Genomic DNA, 19589 nt, shown 5'->3' on the forward strand with positions numbered 1-19589 from the left:
AGGGGGCCCATACAGGGCCCACTGAGGCCTCTGTGCATGGGGGTGCATGCAGGGAGGCACATGATGTGCCCCCCTGTATTTTTGCACCCCCTGTTCCTGCACGGAAAGAAATGCACATCATTGTGCATTTCTGTCCGTGCAGGAACGGACTGCGGTGCTCCTATGGCGGTGCCTTCCTAAAGCTCTCCTATAAGCCTTAGAAAGGCACCGCTGTCGCTGGACTGCCTGCCAGGATTATACCTAATCCGGCGAGCGGTCAGACTACAGGTTTCCAGTCTCAGAACGGGACGCTGGCATGGCGGCCCGCAAGCGAGACCCTCAAACTCGTCATAAGGCCCTTTGTCACTTTGTCAGTTATAATTGGAAATACAGATTATGAGTGGCAAAAAACTGTGAGGAACGGCGTGCTGGCAGACTCCCTTGATAGGTAAAACTACTAATAAGAAACTGGCGGGGAGGCATTTTACAAAATCAGTCTGTGAAACCACTGTTGTGCTATTATTTAAGCTTGAGATAGATCCGTTTCATTGCAGATCATATAGGCCATTTACACTCAAAGTTGTGGATGCTAAAATTTTAAGCACAGTTCAGGCAAGTAGGCTGCCAAACGCGGTTCATTGTTTGGTGGTAGACAAACAGTCTATGTTTATCCATACACGAAACACCAATTTAAGTTTAGAAGGGTCTATTTACTTGGCCTCCGACCAAATAGTACAAAATCTCTGCTAAATACCTATTGGCCAGTAAAATAGTACATAATTTCTGCTGATAAGCCGGTCATAGACTAAATAGTTGAGATGATGTGCAATTTGACCAGCAGCCGGATAAATAGTATTGAGGTATTTATTTAGCCAGCTATAAAGAAAAAAAAATCTCCAGTCAATATTAGTGTGATGGCCATCTTGTAATGGGATGCAATATGTATGAAGCATTTGAAAGTAAGTGCATTTACAAATGTACAATAGTTTCTAAAATGTTAAGTGCCTGAATTAAGCTAAGATGTTTACAGATGAAAAAGCATAAAATCAATGTTGACTAACAACATTTATGTTATTTTAATATTCAAATAACACACGTAGAGCTCAAACAGAAGCTTCAGGATATGGCACACAGATATTTTGCTCTTCCGTCAGGGAGTATTTGGCTGTCAGAAAAGAATTCTGAGTATAGTTTTAAAGCATGTTATTCACCGATGAGAATATGTTGTGTTATTTAATATTCATGGTGCTCCTTTGGATGGCTTTTGTGGGCTGGGCTCTCTTTGGGCTTCTTAAGGAAGGTCTTGTGCTAGCTTTAGGCTTATGTTAAAGGGAGATTGTGCTTGCTCAGTATTTAAAATCTGGCAACACAGCAGCAGTCAAAACAGAGGGAATGACACGTTTAGAGGGCTCAGAGCTTTGGGGCACTTGCAGGAGGTAAGTTGAGTGAGACTCTGTAATGGGGCTTCTGTCGAATGGGGAAGTGAAAGCAGGAGACAGATAAGTAGTGCATATGGGTAATTTGCAGGAGTATTTCTCTCTGTACTTGTGAATAAACACACTTTTTAATACTATTCACCCAGCAACATAGGTTCAGGGCATTGATGTTTATTGGGCCCAAGTCATGAGCAACCCCTTCAGCCACACTGATATGTAAGTCACCTGTAGAATGCATCTTGGGAATGGTAGTTTAGATTAGTAACATGTTAAGCAGTGTTTTAAGTAGGCATGGTCCTGTCTGTACTGGGCCCTCATTTCTGTACTTTACAGTGCTGACTCCATAAAAGAAGTCTGTAAGCCAAAAAATAAATACATCTGTGTGATAGGCTTGGAGGCTGTACCTGACTAAAGTCATTCTACAGAAGGCGCTGGGGAAGGAAGCAGAAGGAGGAGTAGGATGAAGAGTTGGACAACTAGGAGGGCTAGGATGACCGGCGCCAAAAGGACCAGTACAGAAAGAACTAGGCCCAGAAAAGCCTAATCTATGAGGACCAGGGTTGCCAAGCCAGAGGGGACTAGGAACAAATAGATGATGATGAACAGCGAATAAAACAGCACCAGGCATTATCGGGACCAGGGTGAGAAGGATCACAGGGGATCTGGACCCAGTGGACAAAGGCCCGAAGGAACAGAAGGACCAGAGGTGGAAGGATGAGAAGGCCCTGGACCATAATTACAAGAAGGGCTATGAGGCCCTGTGTGCATCAACCAGGACCAGACGGACAAGGACAACCATGGCCTGGAGTAGGAGGCCCAAGTAGACAGACCAAAGACAACTAGTATAAGGAGAACATTGGAGAGAATGACCAGTGACAGGATGGCGAAGACCAGAGATATCAGATTAAGGAGGCCCAAGAGGCCAGAATCAAAAGGACCAAAGAGAACACAGTACAAAGGACTAGGGCTAGCAGGACCTGGAGACCCTAGATTAGAATGATCCGGGGGTTATAAAGAATGAGAAAGTCTAGGTCCAGGTGAACCAGGATCAGAAGGTTCAAGAGTGTCAGACTCCAGGGAATCTTAAACCAGGGTGACAAGAGCTACATGGACCAGGGTGGCCCACACCATGGGAAGTAGGAGGACCAGTGCCAGAGGGATGAGGAAAGACCAGACTCAAAAGTACTATTACTAGGAGGTCCATGATAGAAGGGCTCATGGTCAGATGGACAAGAACAAGTAGAACAGGCAAATCAGGAGACCCGAGGAATAGTGGGAGTAGGATAGGGCAGGAGAACAGAGACTAGGAGGGCTAGGGAAACCAAGGCCAGTGGAACTAACATCAGAAGACGCAATACATGAGGACCAGACAAAGGACAACTAGAACTAAGACCAGGACTACATGGACAAGTTCACCAGGATCATAAGGATTAGGAACAAGAAAACAAGGGGACTAGATAAACCAGTGGAGCCAGACGAGGTGACTGATAGCCGAATTTTAGGGTGAGGAGAATGAAAAGGTCCAGGACTGAGAGAACCAAGATCCAAGCGACTAGGGGCAGGAGTACATGGCAAAAACAACCAGTCAAACCAGAACCAGGAAGTACAGGGCTAAGGCGTTTTTAGACTAGCATTAACCGTAGGCCAAGGCACATCAGAACTAGGACAGGCTAGGATGATCTGACAGGATAAGTTATTGCAGAGTCATGCGGGCAAGGAGCAGGAGGACGAGAGCCAGAAGGATCAGACCAGATTGAAGAGGACTAAGAGAATCAGGACCTGAAGCACAGTGACCAGTATGTCCAGGATACTAGGATAGAAGGGACAGGGATTAGGAAGACCGAGGGAGGCAGTACCAAGAGCACCCAAAACACCAGGGCAAGAGGAGTAGGTAAACTGAAAGCTTCATGAACAGGAGGACCAGAAACAGGGCGACGAGGCTCATAAAGATAGGTACCTAGGGGACCAGGGATCAGATTAGCAAGTGTAACCGAACAGTCATTACAAGTATCAGGACCAGGGTGAGGAGGATCTGAGGTAAGAAGGCCAACCAGATCCTGAAAGACTAAGTGGAATAGACAGTGGTGGACAGGAGAACCAGGACCAAAATGACCAGACTCAGGAGGACCCAGACAAGGAAAATCTGGATCAACAGGACCTGGATCAATGGCTGCAACAGCAGTAGGACTAAATGGACAAGGAACAAATCCAGGGGAACAATGACAACTCAAACCAGGAGGTATAGGGCTAAGAGTGCCAGGATACGAGAAGCAAGATGGACCAGGGTATGCGGTACCATGGCTAGGAGGTTGATGGTGAAGGAAACCAGGACAAAGTGATTAGGGAAAAGAGTACCACAAAGGAATGGGGACTGATGAGTCAAGAATGGGATAACCAGGAAGGACCATGACGAAAGAAAGTAAAAGTTTATTATAACAAGCACAATAGGACAAGAAGGGCCAGGATTACCAGGACTGAGGAGATAAAGACTAAGAAAGCAGGGGAGTCAGGTCCAGGAGAACTAGATCAAGGAGAACCCAGCTTATAAGGAACAGAACCAAGAGGATCGTGAACAATGGGCACAGAATCTCAAGAAGTACAAGGACTATGAAAAACAAGATTAGCATGAGCTTGGCCTAGAGTGCCAGGTACCTGAGACCAGGCCCACAGGCAGCCAAAGGCACAAGGAAAGGTTATAAGAGGACAAGGAAACAAAGGATTAAGGGGACCAGAAAGATCAGGCCAAAGTGAATCAGGACCTTGAGTACCAGGACCATGAGGGCCAGTGTGAGGATGAAATGGAGGATCAGGTCCAGGTACATCAGCAGCAGTATGATTACAGTCTGAAGGCCACAGGGCCAGGAACAGGATCTCCGGGAAGATGAGTAATGGGATGGCTAGGCCCAGCAGGATCAGATAAAGGAGGACCATGATGAGTTTGTGTAGCAGCATGGGGGAGAGCAGTAAGAAGACCATGACCAAGAAAATCAGGACCAGATCCAGGAGGACAGGTTTCAGGCCAATAGGACTGGAGGCCAGTCCCAAGAATACTAGGAGAGCCAAAGCCAGGAGGGCCAGGACCGAAGCAAGGAGGATTACAAGGATCAACACCAGTATGACTGGGAACAAGCCCAGGAGTGTCAAGTGGACCATGACCATAGAACCAGGACCCAGAATACCAAGTGAAGCAGAAAGACCAGGACCTTGGGTAGCAGGACCATGGTGAGGACAATTAGGAGGACGAGAACAGTCAGAGGCAGGAATAGTGAGAGGACTGGACCTGAATGTCCAGGTGGAACAAGACCTAAATGGTGAGCCTCAGAAGGACCCAAACAAAGAGAACCAGGGCCAAGAGGGCCCAGACTATTGCGTTTGGTGCCAGAAGAACTATGAGGAGAAGGCAGGCATAGGGCAAGGAGGATAAGGATGATCCAAAGCAGGTAGAAAAGAGCAACATGAGCAAGGCCTAAGAGGGCCACGACACAAGAGACCAGGTAGACCTGGGTGACCAGCAGGACATGAACTGATGTACTGGGAATCAGATCAGCGGTGAGAAGCATCAGAAGGCACCAGGTAAATAGACAATGGTTATGAGGGTTAGGAAAGAAAAGAAAAATCTAGGAGATGGGGGCCTGAAAGGACCAGGATGGTCAGAAGGACCAGTAACAAGAGGATTGGGCATACAAAGATCCAAATAGGGAGGACCAGAAACAAAAGGATAAAGTCTAGAGGGCATAAAAACATAAAGAGATCACAGACTTTGAGGACCTGGAATATGAACACCATTGCTACACAAACCAGACTGAGAGTACGGAAGACAAGGAGAACACGACCTAAAGAATAGAGAGGAGATGGCCAGGCAACCAGAGCCAACAGGACAAGAGCTAAGAGGAGCAGGGTAATGAGGACCAGTGTCACCAAAACCAAGGGCAAAGGAAGCTCAAGTCACAGAGGTCCAGAGAATTATGGCCTGGCATACCATGACAAGCAGGACCAGGTTGAGTAGGAAAAGGAAGACCAGGAAAAGGAAGGCCAGGATGACAGGAGTTATGATAACCAAGATGGGTGGCTAAGAACAGCTAAAAACAAGCTGCCCTAAACAAGGAGGATCAGGAAAAAGTGGACAAGTGAGTCCAAGATGACAACAAGCAATAGGACCAGGGCCAAAAGTATGATGATATGTTGGAGGAAGACCTGGAGAACTAGTCAGGTCAGGAGTAGATGGACTAGGGCCATTAGGAACAGCAACCAGATGGGGGAGGATTAGATGGACTAAACGGATCAGAATAAGCAGGAACAGAGGTGGGAGGACCAGAGTGGTCAGAGCCAAGGGTCCAGAACCTGAAGTTACAAGTGGAGCAAAAGGACTAGAAACTGGGGTTTTGGGACCAGGCTGGTGGGAATCACAGGAACCAGCTCAATCAGAACCACGATGGCAAATGGGACCAGACTTGGATAAAGGGTACCAGGTGGACCACAAGGACAAGAGCCACGGCAAGGAGAATCAGGATGACCCAAACCAGAAAGACTATGAGTGCTATCCCTAGCAGAACAAAAAAAACAGGTCTAGGTGGATAAGGGCCCAGCAGGATCAGTGTGAGGATTAGCAGTACCAGGATCAGATGTCCTAGGAATTGCTAATACAAGAATGAGCCAGAGCAGGGCCAGGAAGACTACGGTCAGGAAGGATTACAACCAAAACCTTGAGATTCAGAAAACTAGTACCAGAAGGTCAAGAACTAGTTAGACCAGGGCCAAGATGAGGATCAGAGGAACCACATCAACCCAGAAAAAGAAGGGCATGGAACAAGACTAGGAGGAGAACCAACTCCTTAATGCATTTTAAAGCCAGATGTACAGTATTTTTTGCATAAAGACATACATTCACATTGGCTTTCTAAAAATGTACCAGAACCCGAATAGTGTTGAAGTTTCACTACTATTACCATGTTGGGATTTTGTTACTAAAACAAAACAAAAGGCAGCTATATAGTGGTCTTTTTATATAAAATTGTGTGGACACAGAGTATTTCTACAAAATGCACAAAAAGCTGGTATTTTGTTCAAATTTATGATTGCACAGCTAACCTCTACTTGTTATAGGCTCTCCATTCCTGTACCTTTTCCTGTTTGACCTTCCTTCAGGCTTGACCCAACCAGCACTTAACACTGTTGTCACCTCTCCTAGTCTGCACCAGTCATCCCTGTATCTTTTCCTAGCAGCACTTTCACTTTACTTTTTGTTGTCTGCACCTCTCTTTTGCCTTCCTCTCCCTGCTTCTTCCTCCTCTTCTGGCCAGAACCTCTCCCTGCCCCTACTTCTCCCTGCACATTTCCAAGGCTGCCTATTAGTACCACTACATGCCTTTACTTTTCCCTCCTTGCATCTCTACCAGCCTCCACCATAGCTAGCCTCCACCTCTTTCAGCTACACCAGCTCCCATCTCGGACCTCTCCCAGCCTGGACCTATGCTTGCAAGCATCTTTCCCAGCCCACACCTTCTCTTGCATGTACTTCTTCCTGGCTGCACCTCGCTCTGCAGATACCGCTGCTTGCCTGCACATTTAATTTGCCTTACATTATTTAAGATTCAACAGTTTGAAAGCCAAAAGATGTGACTTATAACTGAAAATACAAGCCTGACCTATTGTCTCTGATACTGCTTGTTTAGATAAGGGATTAGGAGTCACAGGTTGCTTCATTGATTGAAAGCTGATGCGATGTGGTCGTATCGTAATGTGCCTGAGCTGAATGATTGTACCCGAAAGTTGGAACTTGTGAGAAAGTGGCTCTGTATATACTGTCCCTTAATAGGTACAGGGTGTACAGAGTCCACAGACCCCAAGGGTTTAACAGAGGTTAAAGTTAGATATAACCTTACTCTCCAAAGTGGTAGCCTGGTCGAGCAGTAAGGCAGTATCAGAGGACGTGTAAAGCATTTGTTGTACACACTCAGTCAGCAAATAGTTCCACACACTCAATAACTGAACTCTAGGCCAATGGTTTGTATATAAAAAATATATGCTTGTTTTATTGTAGAACCAACACTTGGAATTAAAATATACTTTCTCGACAGGAGATGTTTCATAAAAATACTTTTGTATATGCAATTGACTTTTTAGTAAACAGTTACAAATAGTTGCAGTAGGCAACTCTATTTCTAAACACAATACATTGAGCTCAATGATAATTTCAAATTATATGCAACAGATTACTTTGTAGATTACTTTTGTAATTCCAGGCTTGGATCCTAGATCCAGTCCTGGGTCAGTTCTCAGAATCAGCTGTTGAAAGTCGACTTTGGTACTGTAATGATTTTTAACTAATATTTAGCTATTTCAAAAGTGAGCACTTAGAAAACATTTCAGAGCAAACAATAAATGATTCCCTATGGAAGGAAATGTAGGTTACAGGTACAGTAGGTTATCGTTACTTTTGTAATCCAGTATTGGGTGTCTAGACTCAGTACTGGGACATTTATCCAAAACAGGTAAGTAATTACGTTTTCAGATGTTATACGATTTTTGAGGAATATTTAGAAATTGCAGAAATCAACACTTAGAAGAAATTTCACAGAAAAGCAGTCAATGGTTTCCTATGGAAGAAAAAGGAGTTAAAGGTAAGTATAGTTGTGTATACTTTTCAGAGTCAGTGCTGGGCACTAAGATCCAGCACTGGGAGTTCACCTAAGAGCAGGTGAGTAAATTCGTTTTTGGTACTCGGCTGATTTTTGGTGAATATTTTGAGTTTTGAAAAGTTCACACTTGGAAGAATTTCCAAGAAAAAGCCAGTCAATGTTACCCTATGAGGAAAATGAAGTTAGCGGTTTAAGGGTAAGTACTCGACTGGCAGAGTTGAAGTTCTGGGCATAGACTCAGGGGTCCCCCAGTGTCAGGTAGGTACAGTAAGTTCACCCTCAGCGGTTTCAGGACGGCCGGGTGCAGAGAGAGTTAGGCCCAATGTTATCCTATGAGGGATAGGGGGGCCTGGGTTGGTGGCTGCTGTCGGGCAAGCCACGCGGCTGTGGGAGCTGGGCTCCTGGTCACTTACTCAAGTGGGGAAGTAGGTTAGAGTAGAGTTTTCACTGCCAGGGCCACTCGGGCGGCTGGGTGCAGGGTGCTTTTGAGCCGTCGGGCGCTCAATTGGTTTCTATGGGAAATCTCCGGTTTGGAAAAAGGCTGCAGGCTCGGGGACGAGGACTGTTCAGGTGCCACCACCACTTCGAGGGGTAAGTTGGGTAGTTGAAGGATAGGTAGGTACCCCGGGATTGGGCACAGAGGGCCGTGGGGCACCGGGTGCAGGGGTGCCTTTTGACGTCGGAAATCTTACCCTCTTGTTGATCGCGGTTGGGGTGGCACTCTGTTCCGAGGCTGCAAGCTTCTTCAGGATAGTCGAGGGGGCTCCTTGGGTGCCGGACTCGGGGTCACAGTCGCCGTGGGGTCGTCCTCGTGGGTTTAGTTCACTCCGGCACCGGCCAGGCTTGGCGGGTGCAGAGTGGGCTGGGATCGCGGTTCCGGGCTGCTGCCAGGGGTGAAAAGGTCGGTTCTGAGTAGAGCCTCTACTCATGGGAGTCCCAGGGGATCAGAGTTCAAAGGTAGCCAGGTCCTCCGGGGTTTCTGAGGTTGCTGGCCACAAGAGATGCCGGGTTTGGAGCAGGAGCAAGTCCGAGGTCGACAGGCCGGTAGGGCTGGGGCCAAAGCAGTTGGGGTCTCTCTCTCCTTTGCAGCTGCAGGGCAGGTCTTCTTTTCTTCTCGCTCTTCTTGTAGTTTCGGAATCTGGAATCTCCGGAAGGAAGGTTCAGGGTGCCCCTAAATACTAGATTTAGGGGCGTTACAGGTAGGTGAAGGCCAGGGACCAATGGGTCCTTGTCCTGGGGTGGGTACACCCCCTATCCTGCCCCTCTCCTGTGGGAGGGGGGCAGTAGCCTAATCCTGATAGGGTAGGGCCTCCCATCTTCAAGATGGCGAGAGCCCGGAGATGTGCTTCACCTCGCCTCCCCCACCTGAGGGGTGGGGTGGGCAGGCTGGCACATCCCCTGTCCTTGTATGGGGTTTTCCGGCCAAGCTTCCTGCCAGAGTGGGGGGTTGCAGTGGCCTGTGGAAACTCCTAGAGGCGGCAGGCCTTTGAAGCTTCCCTTTGCTCATCCTGGGGGAGGAGATCTATCACCTCACCCACGATGTGCATTGTTGCAGGCCCGGGAGAGCAGGGGCTCTCCCACCCAGGGGTCCAGCAACGTGTCTGCTGTGTGGCAGCCTGGGCAGCCTCAGAGCAGACGTGGATTGTAGGTTAGTTGTAGGAGGGCATCTCTAAGATGCCCTCTGGGGTGCTTGGTACATTAAATCGCACACTGGCATCAGTGTGGGTTTAATGTGCTGAGAAGTTTGATACCAAACTTCCCAGTCTTTAGGTTGCCATTATGGTGCTGTGGAGCTCGTGTTTGACGAGCTCTCAGCACCATGTACTCTTAAATGGCAGCACTGCACTTACAGTGCCCGGGAATGGACCTGGGTACTGTAGGGGCACAGGGCTCCTGCTCCTGTGCCCACACCATGGGCATAAGGCACCCAGCCAGAGGGGTGACTGACATATGCCTTGGCAGTGTGGGTGTTGGGCATGGCACACAGAGATGTGTGCCATGTCGACTCTTCATTTTGTCCTGCACCCAGACACTCAGCCTGCAAAGGCAGTGTGTGTGTGTAAGGGTACAGGGCCCCTAAGGGTGGCACAATGAGTGCTGCAGCCCTTAGGGGTCTTCCCTGGTCACAAGGCCCTGGGTACCTAGGGTACCATTTACTAGGGACTGACATGTGGCCAGGGTTTGCCAATTTGGAGTTTGTGTGTTTTAAGGAAGGAACATAGGCCCTGGGCACCTGATTGGCAGGAGTCCAGGGTACACTCAGTCAAAGTACATTCAACAATTTAGCAAAAAATGGGGGCATACCATGCAAGAAAGAGGGCACTTTCTCACAGAACTTATTTAGGATTATGGTATGTCATCATGGTTACAAATTAAATTATTGCGTATCACCTGCCAGGTTGTGTATATTGTGATGCACATGCGGTGCAGTTGCTTTAGAAGAAAGGGGCAGGATTTCCCCACTAGGATTTTGAATATTTAGGTAACACCAAATGAGCTTCTGAATATCCCGGTACCTTCTGCAGCCATGAAGAAAGAATTACCAGTTGCTATGTATGGAATGGAAAGGGCTATGTAGAACCAACTCATTGAAAGACAAGGTTGAATGCTTCAGGAATATGTCAGAGAAAGTGGCAGCAAAGAGTGGATTGAAAAAGTATATAACACTTGAGGTGGTTTATACGGATGCTGTCTTTTCTTATTATATGTGTCATTTCCTATAAAATGTTAGCACATCTGTAATAGCGAAAGGTAAATGGGTTAGGATCCCAGAGCAAATGATGGGGTAAGCAGTCATAATGAATGTGAAAGGACTAATGGGCTGTAGAAAAACATATGTGTTTAAAGGACTAGGTTGACATCAAACACAGTTAAGGAGTCGAAAACACGGTAAAGATGGGAAGAACACTTGGCCCAAACAGTGGGATAAGGTGAGAGGGCTCTAGTAACATTTAGGCCCTGAATATGAGTGTGCTGAAATTCTGAGTTGTGTATTAATACAGCACCTTGTACTTACTAGATTTGATAATGACCTCTCCGCATTCAATTAAACATTGGGAGATCAACCCTGCTGGAATTTAAATACAATAGCTGTTAGACGGAAAAATCATTTGTTTTGTGATAGAAAACTAAAAGTTGGTACAGACCTGCATGTTTGTAATAGAAATCATATAAGTAGATCTTGCCTATGACGTCATTTAGTCTAATCGAAATCCAAAATGGCCAACATATATCAAAAAATAATTTTACATTGTCGGATTTGCGTCAAATGTGGCACAAAGGTTCATTTGTACATGTCAGTGCATGCCATGTGCATGCCTACATTGGATCTAGACTATAACGTCATAAATGGAAAACCAAAATTGCAGCCAATAAGGACACCATGAATAAGTAACACTCACTGTAGTGAAAGTAAACTCATTTGCATCATTGTATCCTTACAGCACATACTATAAACATGTGGATAATGTTTCCCTTCTAACTAAACAATAGAAGACTATATTAAACCCTGATAGTATTTATATAATATGAAACAACGATGATTCAAATGTGTATACTGTCTTAAACAGTTTCCACTGCAAAAGCAAAGGTCAGCTTGCCTTTGAGCATTTGCATTGATTCCCCAGTATTGTATCTTTCTTAGATTAACATGTTTGAATCTTCCCCGTTGTCATGGTGGGAGTCTCATGGTAACACTAATATAAGCAGTGTTGATACATTAGCATTAAATCCCATTGAAAACAACAGATATTGGTAGCCAATTCACATTGTTTTAAAACATCCGAACTTTAACCAATCAGAGTAGACACCCTGAAGCAGTCATCCCTGCAGATCCACCATATCTCAGATTTCTTACCGCACATCATGTGTGAGGGAATCCCCCTGAGCTCTGCTCAGTCCCTCAACTTTGGGTCTGACAGCTCTCCAAAGGACTTTCCAACCTCCAGGCAACATCTGAGGTACAGTTTGGTGCTATTATTTCCTAATTTTACCATGTTTGAGGGATCTAAAAAGAGGCTTTTCAGGCCTTGTAAGTCCTTTGGGAAATCAAGACTCTTCTCTGAGAACTGCCACAAGGAATGTTTGAACTTCCTCTACCCTCACCACAAACCTAAGGAGTGCAAGTACTGTTGCACTTTCTTAGCAAAGACCCTCAAAGATTTTTGGGCCAGATGGCTTCTTTGGATCAACAAAAAAAAACAGTTTGAATCTGAGTCTGAGTGTGAAGAAAGACACTGCTCAAAAAAACTAAAAAATGTGGGCACCTCCTCATCTGATAAAGACTCTAAGAGGGTTAAATCTCGTAGTATGGAGGCCATTGCTGAGAGGCAGAAAAGCAAGGAACCTGCTGCACATTCACCCTCTCGCAGATGTTTTGCCTCCTCACCTCCATGTGCTCCTGTTACCATAGATGAAGAAAGTCTGTTGCTAACGAATTTGTTGACGAGAACCATCTCGTCAAGGGTGGCTTTAACGGCAGTGTTGACAGCGTCTCAGGTATCCCCTGCTATTCCGGTAACTACGGTGACATCTACAACGCTGATAGCCAGAACAATGAAGTCGCTGATGAATGCATCGTCGTCATCCACGAGACCATCTCCGATGCACAAATTTTGATGGCAGCTCTGTCGACTCCCTCAGCTACATCCCAAGTCCTTCCATCGCCGAGAATTCTATCTGGGGCTATGTTGTCGAAGACCCCATCAGCGGCTGTAAAAGATACTTTGTTTTTTTCAGACAGGAGCATTCCTACACCTATGGCACATGACATTTCAAAGGTTTCAGCTTTAACTCCAGTGCGCCTGCCCTTTTCAGTTAAAATTGAAGTGCCAGGAAACTGAGGATGATCATGCCGAACAAGGTCCTTCTGCGTATCTTGAGAGTGAATTCTTTCTGTAACATAAGCAAGGAATCTTCTCAGTAGTATGACATCTTCCAAGAACACTACCAATATTAGGAGCCTGACGAGGAACAGCATCAGGTGCATGGGAGCGCAGGGAATCTCTATTGTGGTCCCTATCTCTTTGGTTACAGATTTACGTATGATGTTGAGCAATTATTATAAAAGATTTCCAGAGGTCAATGCTCTCACGCAGTAAACTACAAGGTGTTTATATGTTCCAGAGACAGTTTCTGATCTGAAGAACTCTATCAGGCCACAACAAAGGGAAAGACCTGTGTTACCCTCTACCTCAATCAGGGACTCATTGGCAGATAGCGATGGTCAACAGCCTGAGGAAGGGGAAATCCCCTTTGACTCTGCAGAGGATTACATGGAATGGCACGACTACATAGCACCACTATGTACTTTGCCTACCCCTCCTTCGATGGATTTGCCTCCAACTGATATTGGTGACTTTCATGATATCCTGGAAAGAGCGTTCAAACGTTTCGATCTAACTCTCCGGGCTAAGGAAACTGAGTGCTTTCTTTATGATATTAAAGACGCTGCTTGGAGTACTGTTAGATCCATTCCCATTGTTGACTACATTTGGCATGAGGGATTGAAATTGATGAAGGTACCAGCTTCAGTAACTGCTGTCGTTCCAAAGCTGGACAAAAAATATAAAGCTCCTTAAAATTCACCAACTTGCCTTACAGGCCAACCTCGTCCTGGTTTGGTAATTGTGCAAGCAGCTCAACGTCGGGTTAAGAATCTTTCTTCACCTTGCACAGCCCCTCCAGATAAAGAGGGACGCATATTGGACAATATTTTGGAGTGATTTTCGGCCATGGCTGCAATATCTATCATGGCTTCTAACGCGTTGGCTATCCTGGGAAGATATGACCATCAGATATAGTCTGACAGGTCAGCGTACCTGGGATTTCTCCCTGAGCACCAGAGGACAGATGCTTGTGAAATACTCATGGAAGAGGAAAAGGCTTCTTCAGAAATCATTGATGCAGCCATGGACATCTCTTCCACTGCCTTCTAAAAGATAGCAGATTGCATTGCCAAGGGTGGCTGAAAGCAACGTCGTTTTGCCCAGAAGTGCAGGCATAAATCCTGGAGAGGCCCCTTGATGGGTGAAACTTGTTTGGAAAACGTGTGTATGATGCCTTGTAGTCCATAAAATGGGACACCTAGACTGCTCGTTCACTGGGTACCCTACAGCATCAGCTCTTTCAATCCTTTCAAGGGGGCAGAGGCAGAGGACAAATTGCTTCTTGAGTGCCTTTTCAGCAAAGTAGGTATCAACCCTACTCCTAGCAGGATTTCCGACCATCATCCTCTTTTCAAAAATAATAAGGGACAGCCACAGCATCCTCATACCCTAGGCAGCCAACACGTGTGCGGCCGTAGAGAAGTCGCAGGATGGTTCTAGAAGACAATGATATGCCACAGGCACCAGTCACTCAGTCCCACAATAACAATTCGGAAATCCCCTCTCCAAATTTTACAACCGCTGGAAGAACATCTCTTCCAACAGATGGGTGTTAGACATACTCCAGCACGGTCACACCCAGGAATTTATTCAAAAGCCTCCTAATCTCTGTCCATGCAGATCATCGCATCGTCATCTCTGCTAAAGGAGGAAATGTGCTAACTTCTCTCCAAGGATGTGAAAGAGGAAGACCAGTTATGTCAACGCCATACGGGATTTTTATTCCAATTTCTTTCTCATCAAAAAGAAGTCAAGAAAGTAGAGGCAAGTAATGGATCTAGGGCTCTTAAACAAATTAATCAGGATTCAGTCCTTCAGGATGTATTCCCATCAGAAATATTTGCAGCTCATAGATCTAGGGGATTACATGACATCCCTGGAAATGCTGGATGCATATTTCCATATCCCCGTCCAGCACAGAACTTTCATATGATTCAAGGTGGCAGGGTGCCATTACCGATTCAAAGTGCTTGCTTTTGTGCTCCGGTCAGCTCCCAGTGTCTTCAAAAATGTATAGCTCCAGTGGTGGCTTTCCTGAAGAGATCAGGGCTAAGGTTTTCCCATATCTGTATGACTGGTTAATAAAAGGTTCCACTTCTCACGCCGCAAGAGAATCAACTTCGGCCTGTCTACAACTTTTCATATCTATAGACCTCAAGCGCAACAAAGAGAAATGTTCTGTATTTCCATCCAAAGCGCCTTTTTTTCTGGGGGTAAGATGGTGGCCAAGGCTTTTTTGCAGACAGAATTAATTGTCTTCAAATCACTCACAGCATCCCTCTCGACAAGAAGGTCCACTTCTCTGAGAACGTACAAATCCATGTTGGGGATGACGTCATCCTGAATCCCGTTGATTCCAAACTGTCATCTTTGCATGCAACCTTTACAGGAACAACTAGGCAATCAGTGGATTAATTGTCAGGGCATCTTCGAGGACACAATTTAAATTACATCACTGATGAAGTTGGCAAAGTCTTTGCGATGAACATGGACTACATCTCTCAAGGTCTCTCGTTCAATCCGTTCAGCTCCATACAGTGATGACAACGGATGCCTAACTATGATGGGGAGCTCACTTGCAAGACTTTCAGGAAGCTATATCAAATAAACCTTCTGGAGTTAAAAGCGGTATTCCTAGACCTTCAGACTTTCCTTCCCAGGCTCCGCAACCCTTCAGTCTTGGTGAGAACAGACAACAAGGGTCATGTTTTATCTCACCAAAAAGGGAGGGACTCTTTCACAGGTTCTGTTGGTGGAAGCGTATCAAATATGGTAATGGTTGCTGGCCAGCAACATCGCCTTCGGAATAGAGCATGTCCCAGGGATACAGAATGAATGGGCAGACACCCTAGGCAGGACAAACAAACAGTGAAACAAGTGGAAACTCAATCAGCGGCATTTAACGCAGGTTTTTTGGCTTTGGGGTATGCAAACCTGAATCTCTTTGCTAGTCTTCATAACAAGAAATGCAACTCGTCTACAAGCAGGTACCCTCGACGGGCGTCATGGAAAACACATTCTACCTAACAAGGAAAGGGATATTCGCATATGCTTTCCCTCCGTTCCTGCTCATTGCCAAGGTCATTCACTGAAAGAAATTAGAATTTTGCCATCTCATACTCATAGCCCAGCGAGGCCAAGGCAGTATTGGTTCACTGAGGTTCTTCGCCTATCAGATTGCCCACATTTTCTGTTCCAACCATCTGAGTATATTCTGTCGATGAATGAGGGGCAAGTTGTACATCCACAGATTTGTTCTTTCAAATTGGCAGCTTGGCTCCTCACGATAATGAGTTCGGGACTCTGAATCTTTCCTAATATCTCAGTAGAAGTAGATAACATTCTTTCTGAGGATTTCAAATTGATTCTACCAAATGCTCATGTTGAATCCACGAATAAATGTTACTCTGCAAAATGAAAGAGGTTTTGCTTCTGGTGTGGCTCTCAGTCTCTCCATCCTCTATCATTTGCTCCACAGCAGATTCTCCCTTATCTGCTACAACTAGCGAAATCAGGGCTCTCTCACTCAATCTATTACAGTCCATTTGGCTTTTATATCCAGATTCAGCAGACAGTAATAGCACATATCGTTATGGTCCAATAAGCAGGTTAAGGAGTTCATGAAGGGCATATTTCAGGTCTACCCTCCAGTAAAGCCTCCTCCTGTGGTGTATCAGCTAAACAAAGTCTTACTGTGGGAAAGTGTCTATTTTTGCATGGTTATCCCTAACTTTTTGCCTGACTCTGAATGCAACTTTGGCTGAATATGCACTGGGTCCCTGCTAATCAGGTTCCCAGTGCCTGTATTCTTTCGCACAACTGTACCTTTGTATCCGCAATTGGCACACCTGTGGCCCACATATAAGTCCCTTGTAAAAGGTACCAGTGGTACCAAGGGTCTTGTGACCAGAGATGGTCTCTAAGGGCTGCAGCAGGTATTGTGCCACTTTTAGAGACCCCTCACCAAACACATTCACACTGCCATTGCAGACCGTGTTTTGGTGAGCTAAAAGTGAAGACTCGACATGGCACACATCCCTGTGTGCCATGCCCACAAACCCCTGCCTGTGCCATAGGTGAGTCACTCCTCTATCAGGCCTTACAACCCTAAGGCAGGGTGCACTATACCGCAGGTGAGGGCATAGCTGCATGAGCAATAGACTGGATCCAAAAAGTTTTTCGTCAGCAGTACACCTGCGCCTCGGAAGGTGGTGTCGGTCGACTCCACTTTCGGCATAGTGGTCGCCAAGATGACGTTGCGGTAGCTACATAGGCATCGCCCTCGTGTGCTGACGTCAGTTCTTTCTTTTTCTGCGCCAGCAAATGCAGATCCGGAGAGAGCGGTACCTCCAGTCGTTTTTTATACTGTCTTTTTTCTCGACTTTTGTCGAATTCGTCTTTTGAGTCTATCGACTCCTGGTGCACGATGGATGCCCGGATTCAAGGTCAGCGGTTCCTGTAACCGACAATGTCAGTGAGGGACCCGCACCGCGTGTGCCTTTATTGCCTGGAGCGCGACTACGACCCCAAGTTGTGCTCTGACTGCCGGACCATGGCCCTGAAGTCTTTGCGGGAGCGGTCCCAAAAGCTACTCGAGGCCTGGCAGTCGGCTCCCCATCATTCGAGGTCGCGGCGGAGGTCGAGGGACCAGTCTTTGAGCCACCACCATTCTTCATCTAAGGCTTTGCACTCCGGGTCAGGTAAGTCAAAGCACAAAAAAAAGTCTAAGAAGCATCGTCGCTCTTCGACTTCGCCCCATCCGTTGGCCAATGTGACGAGGGATGTGGGTGGTGCCCCTCCAGCGGCTCCGTGTGCAGAGTTGCTTGGTCGACTTCGGGGTTCCCTCCCTTTCCGGGACCCGATGTGACCCCTGCCCAGCTTCAGAGTTTCTACGAAGCGATGCATGCCATCTTTGGGCAGCGCGACTCTGCTGGTGCGCCTTTCGGGCCCCGTAGACTCGGCTGGGTTCCCTGGGTCTTCGGCGCTGGGGGATTGGGCCTCAGCACCGCAGGGTCCCCTTGGATCCAGACCTGGATCCGGATTGGCGCCGGTAGACTTTGTTACGCCTTCCCTGGCGCCGATTCCACCGGCACCACGTCCGCAACCGGTGTCGGCTGTGTCCCCAGCCGACGTTGACCCCGGCCTCCACCTCGAGGTAGACACAGAGTCGTAGTGGCGTCGACCGACGCTGGATCCGATGCCGACGGGTACTTTTGTGCCCCTGTTCTACTCTGGCTCTTTTAGACCAGATTGGCAGCCAGAGGAAGGTGAGGAGGACTGGGAAAGGTCTGGGGACGCTTTGACCGACCAGTTGACCTATGAGCCGGACTGGAGAAAGCAACTGGGGGAAGCCAGTGGTCCGGATACCTCACCAGACCTTGGCATGTTGCCTCCTACCGTGGCTACGGAGGAGGGAGCGTCATACGCAGTGGTGTTGTGTAGGGCGGTTGAGGCTCTCCACCTCGAGCTACCTACGGTGGCAGTCAGGACTAACCTCCTGACAGATGTCCTTCAACCGGCAGCGAGCTCTTCGGAGTCCCTGCTGACGTTTATTGAAGCTCTCACAGACATCTTTTTGGGCACCTTGTCCAGGTCCAACACAGGGGCTCCTGTGGACAGGATGATTGCCCGACGCCACCGCCCGGCTCCGGGCGACCCCACTTTCCTCTCCAAACACCCGACCCCTGAGAGCTTGGTGGTCCATGCTTCCACTTCTAAAGGCGCATTCCCTAATGCACCACCAGATAGGGAATCCAAAAAGCTGGACCACCTTGAGAAGAAAATGTTTTCTTCCGCCAGCTTGAGACTGTGGTCGGTAAACACAGCATGTCTGTTGGGCCATTACACCCACTCTGTGTGGGATACGGTAGCGCAGTTGCTACCCTAGTGCCCGGAGGAGGCCCGGGGCGTGCTCTCCCCTGCAGTTGCCGAGGGGAGAGACGCAGCGAAGTTTACCATCTGCTGTGGGCTGGATACCACCGACGCACTTGGCAGGATGATTTCCACGTCAGTAGCCCCTCGACTCTACACCTGGTTGCATTCGACTGGTTTTTTCGGGGATGTCCAATACACCCTTATGGACATGCCCTTTGATGGCCGTCGCCTTTTCAGCGACAAGGCAGACAACGCGCTAGAGCGCTTTAAGGACTCTTGGGCTACAGCCAAGTCCTTGGGCCTCTCCACCACCCGTCCTGCGCAGTCTGCCTTTCGCCCTTTTTGTGGCTACGGAAGGGGTGCTCCGCTACGTCCCGCCCAGGGCCACAGGCCGGCGCAAGCTGTTCAGCCCCAGCGCGGCTGGGGACGTGGGAACCACCACCTTGGTTCAGGGGGCCAGCGGGCAGGCCAGTCCACCACAGCCCCCTCTACAGCAGCCTCCAAATCCTCTTAGTCCGACCTTTCAGGGCAACCAAACGCCAGTTTGCAGCAAGATCTGCCGTCACCTCCCCCACTGACGCACCATCAAGGTGGACAGGGGGGTTTTGCAAATAGTGCAAAGGGGCTACTTCCTCCCCTTCCAGACTGCCCCTCCATCCATGCCACCTCAGTACCATTGCATGTCAGAGGATCACCTGGCCCTTCTCCAACAGGAAGTTGCGGCACTCCTGGCCAAGGGTGCCATCGAGTGCATTCCTGCCCCAGAAGCAGGTCGT

Source organism: Triturus cristatus, chromosome 8 (genome assembly GCF_964204655.1).
Source record: "Triturus cristatus chromosome 8, aTriCri1.1, whole genome shotgun sequence".
NCBI lineage: Eukaryota > Metazoa > Chordata > Amphibia > Caudata > Salamandridae > Triturus > Triturus cristatus.